Raw genomic sequence first — 10,946 nt, 5'->3', positions numbered from 1 at the left:
TCGGTCACGACGTGACTCGTAGTGACCGACTGAAAGGGAACTGAAAATATTACAGAAAGAGCTAATTCATAAAATTAATAAATACTATAATAGTATATAAGTATACTAAAATAAAACCAGCACAATCATGGTTAAGAAAATAAGGAGATTATTCCTATTATTACATTTAATGTGTGAATTTCTGTTTATGCTTGTGTGTAGAACCTGCTACTCTGCATATCTTAAAGCAGTGCAAGGTTGGGAAAGAGTAGCTGATGTTCATTTTTAACAGTATTGTTGATTATTTTAATACTTCACACTTTGTCAATTTTCAGCACAGAATTTAAAGGGTTAGTTCACCCAAAAATGAAAATTCCATCATTAATTACTCATCCTCATGTCGTTCCAAACCCGTAAGACCTTTGTTCATCTTCGGAACACAAATTAAGATATTTTTGATGGAATCTGAGAGCTCTCTGACCCTCCCATTGACAGCAAGGGTACTACCACGATCAACGTCCAGAAACGTATGTTTTCTACGTTGTTTGTGCTTTGATTTGAACAAAAACAACGTATCCGTGTGGTGCGGCTGACACAGAAAAACATACGCTGGGTGCGTTCAGTGGATATTCTTCAAATGGCACCAGGGTGATGCAGAGGAGACGAATTGTTGAATAAAGTCGTTTTTTTTTTCTTTTGCGCACAAAAAGTATTCTCGTAGCTTCGTAATATTACAGTTGAACCCCTGATGCCACATGGATTATTTTACTGATCTCCTTGCTATGTTTCTGGACGTTGATCGTGGTAGTACCCTTGCTGTCTATGGGAGGGTCAGAGAGCTGTCAGAATGAATCAAAAATATCTTAATTTGTGTTCCGAAGATGAACGGAGGTCTTACGGGTTTGGAACGATATGACGGTGAGTAATTAATGACAGAATTTTATTTTTTGGGTGATCTAATCCTTTAATACATTTTCTTTCTCTGAGTTTCACTTATAATCTTATTTTGTTCCAGAAATGATTCAGAACTTAATTCCTTTCCCTGCTCAAAGGAAATTTCTTTAAGACACAGAAGCCTATTTAACAGACTATTTAATTCTAAAGGTCAGATGGAAGATTCAAATTACTGATGAAAACCAATTTCTGAATGATTTCTGCCAAAATATAAGTGGACATCAGGAAATCAAATTGTTAAGTATGGCTTTCCAATCTCGTTGCAAATTAAAACTGTATTTCTTTCCTATACCCCTCTGCAGGCATTAGGTGAACCTAAGGCCTAACTAGATTATCTTCATGATAAGAGACAGAGGGAGCATACGTCAATGATGAACTCCCCGATGTCCCCTGGGTGTGGTATCGTGGGCCGGACCGGGTACTGAGATTCTAGGATAACGGGTCTCTCGTCCACTCTCCGCACACCTGCAGGCTTGCTCATTATGTGATCTAGAGACTCGGGCTGCTGCAGCTGACTCAGATCATAGTCCTGCAACAGAAATAAAAATATACCAGTGCACGTCTGAAACAAGGTCAGAAATGCTCTTGCAACAGACAAAGCAGCAGCAAACGACTGAAAATGTCAAAACAGCCTTGACTCGACAATCGATATCAGCATGACGTGTGTGACACTGACCTGATCTTCCTCTCCTCCCCCCTCTTCATCATACTTCAGAATATTATCTCTGACGTCATCCTCGGGGTCGATCAATAAGGGTTTTGTCTGACGCTCCTTCTCCCTTCGCACAATTTAAACTTTTATTTTTATTATTTTTTTTTTATATAATTTATTCTTACGATGGCAAAGCTGAATTTGTACTGCTTGATATTTTTGTGGAAAATTATTTTTTTTTTCAGGAATCTTTGATGAATAGAAAGTTTTAAAGAACATCATTTATTTGAAATAGAAATCATTTGCAACATAATAAATGTCTTTACTATCACTTTTAATCAGTTGAACACATCTTTGCTGAAAAAAAGTATTTTATAAAAGTTTTTTTTTTATCTTACTGACCCCAGATGTTTGTACGGTGGTGTACATATAATAATACTTTTAATATTATAATACTTTCTGGAAGTCGCATATAAACTTTGATATGGCACATGCATTGAATGGGAATAGCACTTCTGTACATATTTCTAACGAGACTTGCTGAGAAAATGTTGCCTGACAGTTCAATCAAAAATTAAATGACGGGTTGAAAGGGTATTAATCACAATTTACTGATGTTGTGAAAATTTGGTTTGTTGCATTCTCTGATTTAATTATCTCTTCATTTATTATTCGCCTGATCCATCCATCACTTACTGAGCAGTATAATGATACAGATAAGGATGGTGATGATGGCTCCAGTTCCCAGGCCGGCCACAGTCACTGCCCCGATCACAGTACAGTCTCCGTTTTCATCACAGGGACACACCTTCACCTTCAAGACAGAGGTGTTGGACAGGGGAGGGTTTCCTGAGTCGGAAACTAAAATGGGTACTCTGTACATGCCTGCCTCCAGGTACGGGATCCGCAGTTTCAACTGGGCATAATTACCTAGAGAGAGATAGAAAATTAAATCCCAAATTAAATATTTGGCTTTTATATTATCACTGTATTAGGGCCAAAGTAAATTATTTTAATATTAACTGGAAACTATATTTACATATTAAAAGAATATCCTTTTTCTATCCACTATTAACGTTAGATGTATTAACCTGAAGGGAAACATTTGAATTGACAGTAAAGGCATGAACTGAAGTCAAAAATGACCCATTGAAGTGGTAAAAGCCTTTAATACTTTCAATTTGTAATATGTAAACTCCATGTCTAACCATTGAGGCGTGAAATGGTCCAGTTACGGCGGGCAGAAGAGGGGAAAGAGGGCAGCTCAAAGACATATGGGCCAGCGTTGGGTTCGGAATCTAAATCCGAGGCTGTGATGTTGACTGGATACCCGTGTCGTGACCTCTCGCAGACCAGAGCCTCTTGAGGAACTAGGACAGGCACATTGTCGTTCACATCTATCAAATAAATCTGGAGAGTACCGGTTCCTGTGGCAGGAGGGGAACCTATGAGACAGAAAGAGGATAACGACAGTCAGGGGTAATGGTCGTAAAGTTCATGTATTTGTCCTGAAAACTCTCAATTGTGTCAGATATAAGAAATGATAACTGCACGTAAATATTTCACACAGCTGTTTTCTCTTTAATAGAGCTAGGCTCTCTCAGAGGACAGATATGTGTAATAACTTTGCCTGAAGAAACAGACACATCTGCTCCCTACGGCTGTGTGTGAATCAAAGACAAAAACACACTGTACAAAGGTCAGATATATACCTACTTGCTCTCCAAACAATCTGCCATCACAGGTGAGGGACATTTGTGGAAAACATGGCACGGTATCATTCCCAAAGCCCTGACTGAGTAACAGGCTAGATATTAGAAAGATTGATTCTGTCAAATTCTGTTATTAGACGGTCCAATATGAGTCTAAAATACAACCCGTCAACCCTGGGCATCTGTATCAACTGCTAGACAAAACGCCAGTCCCTAAAGACATATTGATTTAGGCCAAAATGCCTTTGTTCAGATAGGACTGACAAGGCCTGCCACTACGGACACCTTTGAAAACTTCTGGGGAAAAAATCACCAAGACAGGCAGATAGATTGGTCAATTTCCTAATCATACCAACCTCCCCTGAAGCTTGTGAAGCAATACTCTATGTTAAGCAACTTTAGTTTCTTAATTTTAAAGAGTTTGACTAAAAATAAACATGCAAATAAATAGTGATGTAAACACTACATCTCTTTTTTGATAATCAAATATATAATCAAACGTGCTTATCTCATATGTAGCACTGAAAGATATAATTCATTCTAGTCAATTAGTTTGTCCTAAACTGCCCTCTATTTTTATATTTAGCATTTGAAAGTCTGTCATTTTAGCAAATAATTTCAGTCAAACTGGCCTCTCTCTCAAATGTAGATGTGGAAAATCCATTTCATTCTAGTGAACTGGTTGATGACGCCAACCCTGAACCAGCATACAAACCTACCAAATTTTCCTTACAATGCTATAAGTTTGATCACAACATATAATCATTGCTGTTAATCATGTTCACCGTTTCTGTTTGAATACATGTCATTAACTAACTGCATGATTCTTACTATCCTAGAACTGTACATCACCTTGACATAGTCACCATTGATAAACTACTCCTAAATGTAATGTAGAAACTTTTTATTTCATAATATGTAGCATTGGAAAGTCTGAGTCATCTTAGTGAATCAGTTCACCCTTAATGATTCTTCCTCAGATGTATCTTTTGAAAGTCTGATTCATTCTAGTGAATCAGTTCGTTCGACTGTCCAATTTCTCATGTAGCATTCGATGGTCCTAAAGGTGGTACTAATTTATTTTAGTGAATTGGTTTGTTGAACACTTCATGTAAATAAGCATATTAAAAAACGATTCAAACATTGAAGTCATTGTTCTATGTTTTTGACACAGTTATGTAAAGGTGTGTGAATCTTTTCAAGCTTGATACAGTCACTCTAATTATCCGTTAATTCAAAACCCCTCATTTTTTTGTTCCATAAACAACACAACAAAAAGATTAAATAATTGTTTGTAGCAGGTAGTATGGCTACTTAATGATTCAAAACAGACTGTACTTCAATTACTTTAAAATATGATTAGCTTGTAGTTTTGTAAGTTAGTTTGCTCAACACTGGTGAGACAATCCCTCATCCTCAAAAACCATGATCAAAACTATGTGAGTTAAATCAATTCAACCTAGATTACATTAAAAATGGGTTCACTTGTGACAAGGATAACCATTCATTCCTATTCATACCAACTCCTCCTGAGGTGTTCTGATGGTGTGAAGCAACGCCCTGTGCTAAACAATGTAGTCTCTCTATTTAAGAAAGTTTCTGTAAACATGGAGAAGCAAATCAACTGAGATTGGACAGCAGCTTTGTTGGAACACTTTCTTGGTTGAATAGAGCAAGACAATGAAATCCAATCAGAGTTGAAAAATGCCCCAGTGCTGATAGGTTATGAATCGATAGGCTGAGAACAGCTTTTTGGCTCTGTGGGACAAATTAGGTTCAAGCTAACCAACCTTTCTCCAAATTGACCTAACTAACCGTTTAAATCCATTTTTTCATACACAACACCTTTAATGCACCGATACTCACTTAAAGTTTTGATTTCGTTGAAACTTTCCCCCTCTATTCTTACCGTTGTCCACGGCCAAAAAGGTTGCTTCATATACATTTTTCTTCATATACGGCGATTCACGGTCCAGCACCGCTGTGGTGGTGATCCTTCCATTGGTCCTGTTGATTTTCAGCCAGTTGGCTGGATCTGACAGTTTGGAGTACCTGAAGGCAAAAAGCATCCGTTCATCAGATTACTCCGGATAAAAATCCATAAGCATCCGAAAGACGTGGCCATAGAGCTCAACATTCAATCATAATTTATGCTGTAACAGTATGGCTGTGGGTAATAACGTAGAACTTTGGGATCATCAATCCATTTAAATGCTGTTAAAATCATATTTAGTCTGTTATGAGGATATAGCATGAGGATTATTAAGATATGTCCCTCATTCAGTCACAGCATGGGCTCTGTTCTGATCAATGGATCTGCACACAAAACTGCGGAAACATTTACACTCAATCAAATCACAGATGTGACACATAATCTTTCTTCTACATATTATTGGGTAATATCTCAGGCTTCTGCGCTATTAATCCAAAACACTAAAGTTAAAAACAGTTACAGTCTATTTATCTGCCAGATCAGGTCTCAAAGTTGGCAAGAATGCATCGATTCGCTATTGGTGTTTGATTATTATCGCAAATTATTTCAGTACTGCTAATAATCAAGCCCACACTGAACCTATTTGTTTGCTCGTTTGTCAGGGTCTTTTGTTTGCTCAGCACTTCCCTGTAACTTATTTGAGCCTATAACATTGATAGATTCGGAGAGCGAGAGCGCCACTGTATTGATTGGACCGTTCCTTGCACACAGTGATCCATGGAGCAAGTCTAGTGAAGGTCCCCCGAGTGTGTGAGTGAACTTGCAGGGAGGCAAACTTTGGATCAATACTTCAAGCTGGCATCTTGCCCGCACACTTTTGAGTCATGAAAAAAAGAAATCGAGAGAGATCAAGCGTGAACAACTGATAGAGAGAGAGGGAGAGACACAATAGAAACAGCAGTGTGGGGAATGGTTCGGCTCATTACTCGATGACCTTTCACCCTGTTGCTTGGCAACCCAGGCACAACCAAGGGACTAGAACAGGAGAGAGTCAATTAAAAGCATTTAGCTGCTCCCAGGGGTGCTAATGGTGTGAACGATACGTGCTACATCACTTGACATGCAGCACAGTATGGAAATCGCATGTACTTCTGATGTTCGCTTACAAAGTCAGGGGCTGACCTGCACCCGAGAGTGATGAATTTGTTTTAAGCCTGGTTTCTATAAAAATGGCTCTTAAACTCACCAGTCAAATAAAGTCCTCATAGATTTATGGGAATTTTAAAACTCAAGCATGATTCAGCAGAAAATTGAAAAGTGAACAGAGTGGGTAAAATATACTAGACTTTATGTGGCGGACATCAGGCTGATTTGCTATTCATGTGTGTCACTCAGCTAATGAGAGCTTTATGTAAGTGATCAATAGCAATTGCTGAGTCAATCGATTATTCAATAAGACTTATTTAAAAAAAAAAGCATTTAAGTAACAGTATTGTTGTTAAGAGACATATAGATTAGAAAAATGAAGCTTTCAGGCAATGCAGTGCATAACTGTGCACTTATATGTAGGTCAATAATGTGACACTTTTTTGTCTTATTCTAAATATGTTAGTAAAAAAATACATGAATGACTGCAATGTACAGTTGTGGTCAAAATTTTACATACACTTTGCAGTATCTGCAAAATGTTAATTATTTTACCAAAATAAGAGGTGAGTGAGCATTTGAACTTTTTGTAATAGTTGCATGTAAGTCACTCAGTTGTCCTCAGTGTGAAAAAATGGATCACAAAATCATACAGTCATTGTTGGAAAGGGTTCAAATACGCAAAAGATGCTGGAAAACCAAAGAATTTGTTGGACCTGAAGGATTTTTCTGAAGAACAGCGGGCAGTTTAACTGTTCAGGACAAACAATGGACTCATGAACAACCATCACAAAAAAAAAACAGCTGTGGATTATCCAGTTAACAACACAGTATTGAGAATCAAGCGTATGTAAACTTTTGAATGGGGTAATTTAATAAATTCAACTATTATTTTATCTTGTGGACTATATGTAAATGTATTTTATGTGAAATATCTTATTCAGGTCAGTACTAAATAAAATAACATGCATTTTGTATGATCCCTCTTATTTTGGTAAAATAATTAACATTTTGCAAGTTTTGATCACAACTGTACATCTATGACATACATATTCAACATTCAACAGATTTTTTTTGTGGGGCTTAATAAACTATAACTGCAACAAAGAAAAAACGACATAATAATAACATTATTATTATGATTATTATTATTGTTATTATTTAAAACAGCAGACTCTTGACATTGTGACAAGGTCATAAACTAAAAAAAAAAAGAAAAATTGGAATGTTTTTTTTTTTTTTTTTTAAATAATGATTAGCATATATACACGCTCAAGTGCATTTAGTGTATAAGAAAAATGTATGACATTTTACTTAATGGTTACACCACTTGACATTTAATCACCACATGACTTTTTGGCTGAAAATGGTATAAATATTTTTCAAAAATGTATGAAAACAACTTGAAAATTAAAGGGAACATCAATAACTTTTTTTTGTCACTGATCTGTGTGTGTGTTTGAGGGAGTAAGAACATAAATGATTGACATTTACGGTTGCTCAGAAAGATTGACATCTTGAGTTTCAAACAGACAGACAAACGCACCCGCTGTCATTCCTCTCTACCTGATAGTCTGCTGGATGAAGCGGTCTGGATCCAGTGCGGCGAAAGTAGCGAGGGTTGTGTCAGCAGGCACTCCCTCTTCAAAACGGATGATTTTAGGGTTGGATGGGAAGACGGGGGCCTCGTTGATATCCAGTACTGTGATTGCAACAGCAGCAGAGGAGGACGGTGAGGAGGGGATCCCGCTGGCCAAGTGAGCTTGGTTTGAGACCACCACCATCAGCGTGAAGGCGCTGTTCCTCTCATAGTCGATCGGCTACACATATGCACAAAAACACGAAAGTTCCTTCAGCTTTCAAAGAACTTGATTGTGCTCCAATAATAGGAAGGTGATTTTAGGTTTGGTAACACGAGCAAGAGGCTGTTTTTTTTTTGTTAGAGGAAACATGATTCAATGAAGCCACAATGCCACAATGACTCCAAAAGTGTTAGAAGAGGAACAGAAAGTGACTTAAGTTTGAGATAGGAGATGAAGTGAACCCTAGAGTAATGGTTAAAAGGAGTTGACGAGGAGAGTATGAGAGGATCAGCTGTTCTATGGGTAGAAATGTGGTGTACCGAACCGCATGTGACTGTGAAAGCTGGGTAACACTTCCAAAGAGGCTGAAATACATTTATGCCGAAGGCTTCAATCACTCTCACTCTCACTCTCACTCTCACACACACAAACACACACACACACACACACACACACACACACACACACACACACACACACACACACACACCATGCAAATGGCCAAACAAAGTGAGCAAAACATATGCATACTTGTCTATCACTCAGTATGAGTCAACCCTTTCAAAAATAATGTGTCAAAAATTCATTGTAATACTGACAAATAATTCACTTCAATGAATAATTGAGACATAATAAATTCAAACTGTTTTTAGCAGCTTAAAGTATTGTTTTTACCATTCCTTAAATTGAATAAGTTTTAATAAGAATAAAGTATTGAGGTATGCTGAGGAAAGGTTTTAGTTGTAGTAAATGATAATGTCATGATTTCTCGTTAATTTCTAGTGGAAATGATGCCGTGATGGGATAGAGGACAGAAAGTGGATGAGAGTGTTCAATGTTTATGCGGAGTTAAAAATCAAAAGATCAGCAGTCTGAGAACCACGAATAATGTTTGCCAATGTAACTGGATACACCCACCTTAACCACTATGACCCTGCCGTCATTAGTGATCTCATCGGTGCGTATGGCGAAATGGCCCATTTGATCTCCTCCTGTAATCCTATAGACGGCATTCCAATTGGGTGTATGAGGCTGATCCTTGTCTCTGACTGTCAAATTGGCCACCACCACACCCACAGCGTTTTCCGGGACCTCTCCTTGGAACTAAGAACAAGAGAAGACACAAACAAAATGAGACACTAAAATAATTTTACAACAAATTGATGTGTGTTTGTGTGTTTTAAACGTACAGTAAACTTAATGTCCAAAAAGTATTCGGGCAGTTAAAAATGCACAAACAAAAAAATACAGAAAAAATTCAAACAGACTATATCACCGTGGGTTCAGTTGATTCAAAGTTAATTGCAAAAAAGTGAAGATGTCATATGTTTGAACATTTCTGGTTTGGTATTTTATTTCTACTGCAATGGAATTCATACATTTTAGGTTATCAAATACTTGGGAATAATTGGGGTCAATCTATTTCAGGGAAAATTGACTTGGAGGAACCTAGAGTTCAGTGGCCTGCTCAAGGCGCAATGGTGATTGTTCATGGGTTATTACCAAACAGTTCCTTGACGGCTTTGTTCTCAGACTTGTCAGTTTTTTGGGATGGCCCCAGAGTATCGCAATAGTTCAAGTTAGCATTACAGACAGTGTAAGGGGTAAGTTTTGGATCTCATTTGTTACACATGAACGAATATCACACTCTACTAGCTATACCCACAGCCCAAGGTGCAAATGTGCGGCAAGTTTGTAGCACACAAACACAAGCTCATTACGGCAGAGTAATCTGCTGTTTAAAGGGGTTATGAAGTGTGTCCGCCAGATGCTGTTTACAGTAATGGCATCACCATGCAGCAGAGACTACAGCCAAATACACACTGCTACATGCTCAGTAGAGACCAGTGCTCCAGTAAAGGCTATTCTCTAACTGTAGCTTCTTATTATCTAAAGTAGTTACACTGCGGTCAAGCTCCTTGCTACGTTAAAAAGTAGTTAGCTTCACTATAAGCTACTAACAAAAGCTACTACATGAACTAATTAGCTGTTCTTAAAGTAATTAGCTACTTGATAAAGTATTTTGACACACTACAAGGCACAAACAAAAGCTACATACTAACGAGCTATTTTTAGACTAGTTAGCAAAATAAAAATAGTTATACTAACAGCTACTAACAAGCAAACACAGACTAATTAGATGTTTTTAAAATAGTTAGCTACTTGAAAAAAAAGTAGTGTGCTGCTCTACAAGATACTAACACAAGCTACTACTAATAAGGACTAACAAGCTATTCTTAAAGTAGTGACAAAATTAACAACACTAAAAGCTAGAAACATGCTAACAAGTTACAATAGCTACTTACAATAGATATTCTTAAAGTAGTTAGCTACTTGAAAAAGCAATTAGCTACACTACAAACTACTTACGAAAGCTACAATACTAATAAGGACTAATTAGCTATTCTCAAAGTAGTTAGATACATGAAAAAGTATATTTGCTACACTACAAGATACTAGCAAAAGCTGCTATACTAACAAGGATTATTACAAAGTTATTTTTAAAGTAGTTAGTGACATAAAAGGTTAGCTTCACCCCAATCCACTAACAAGCAAACGTTGCCGCAAGCCTCCTTCGTCGAATCCGCTGGCCGCGCCGTTCTCAAGCCCGCCACCTCTGCTCACTCAGCCCGCCGGCCGTTCCTCACTCTAGCCTCCGGCCTCCGCTCACTCTAGGCCGCCACCGTGTGTGACGCTGTGTTTCGTTGAGAAAACTTGGAAAGAGGACATGGCCTTCCAAAAATGGACACGACTAGAAATCAGTAGTT

The 10,946-nt window shown here is 37.7% G+C and overlaps 1 pseudogene; it reads right to left on the bottom strand.

The window, feature by feature from the left end:
• Positions 1-1,297: 1,297 nt before the first annotated feature.
• Positions 1,298-10,946, bottom strand: part of LOC107696813 (cadherin-4-like) — a 261,385-nt pseudogene continuing 251,736 nt past the window's right edge.

This window comes from Sinocyclocheilus anshuiensis, unplaced genomic scaffold, assembly GCF_001515605.1.
Source record: "Sinocyclocheilus anshuiensis isolate Anshui unplaced genomic scaffold, SAMN03320099.WGS_v1.1 scaffold710, whole genome shotgun sequence".
In the NCBI taxonomy this organism is placed as follows: domain Eukaryota; kingdom Metazoa; phylum Chordata; class Actinopteri; order Cypriniformes; family Cyprinidae; genus Sinocyclocheilus; species Sinocyclocheilus anshuiensis.
The sequence above is the reverse complement of the archived record's forward strand: the minus strand, read 5'-3'. Positions and strand labels throughout refer to the sequence as shown.